The sequence below is a fragment of the Pinus tabuliformis genome, chromosome 8 (assembly GCF_031772625.1).
Source record: "Pinus tabuliformis cultivar Carrire ecotype Pingquan chromosome 8, CPIR1, whole genome shotgun sequence".
Taxonomy (NCBI): Eukaryota; Viridiplantae; Streptophyta; class Pinopsida; order Pinales; family Pinaceae; genus Pinus; species Pinus tabuliformis.
In genome coordinates, this window is record NC_142294.1 from 1,563,337,635 (window position 1) to 1,563,338,525 (window position 891).

General features: G+C 33.7%; 1 non-coding gene across 1 annotated transcript; it reads right to left on the reverse strand.

Moving 5' to 3' along the window:
• Nucleotides 1–282: 282 nt before the first annotated feature.
• On the reverse strand, nucleotides 283–356 carry TRNAR-UCG (transfer RNA arginine (anticodon UCG)). Its single transcript has one exon. It is a non-coding gene; the product is annotated as a tRNA-Arg (tRNA).
• Between the last annotated feature and the right edge of the window lie 535 nt (nucleotides 357–891).

An 891-nucleotide genomic window follows, 5' to 3' on the forward strand; every position in this document is an offset into this window, starting at 1 on the left:
CATATTTTTTTTTAAATATAAAAACAAAATGCATCTTTCCAAGGTTCAATTTGGAGTTTTTTTCAAATTTAAAATAATATTCCATTAAAAAATAAATATATTTAATTACAACTCCTAGTATTATGGAAATGAGACTCATTTTTATCATAAGATCTGTGGATTAAATTACAAACAGTGTCATTTTTAAAAGGACCTACAAGACAAGTTAAATGCGGAGGAGCGAAAATAGTAAACGCGGTTTCAAAATCTGCAAGGAACTTTCTTTAAATAACAAATCCAAAACGACCACAGTGGGAGTCGAACCCACGACCTTTTGATCCGAAGTCAAACGCGCTAATCCACTGCGCTATGCGGTCAGGGATGAAACAATCCTGCACTAAAATATTGAAAAACAGAATTCAATATCTTGATGTAGTTAACCTATCATCATAAATTCACTCTGGATATGGTCAGGGATGAAACAATCCTGCACTAAAATATTGAAAAACAGAATTCAATATCTTGATGTAGTTAACCTATCATCATAAATTCACTCTGGATATGGTAATGCCGTCGCTTTCATTTCATAGGGTCACCAACATGAGTAAATTAATTTTGTTAAAAAACACGTTCAACTTTACATCGTACGATAAGTTTGTAAAAATACAATTGTTCTTTTAATTAAAAACAAATTCTTCCATCTTTCCTAAGAAATAAAATTTCCCATTTTATAACGTCCACTTTTGTTCAATTAAGTATTGTGTCCTCCTTCCCACCACACACTTCATCATAAATTGCAAACCAAAGCTCACCCACCTTGGGCCTTGTCGAATCCCTTGGCATGCACTTAATCTTAATGAACATTCAAGTCGCCACAAACCTTGAGAGCCACTTGTCATCTTCGTGGGAGGG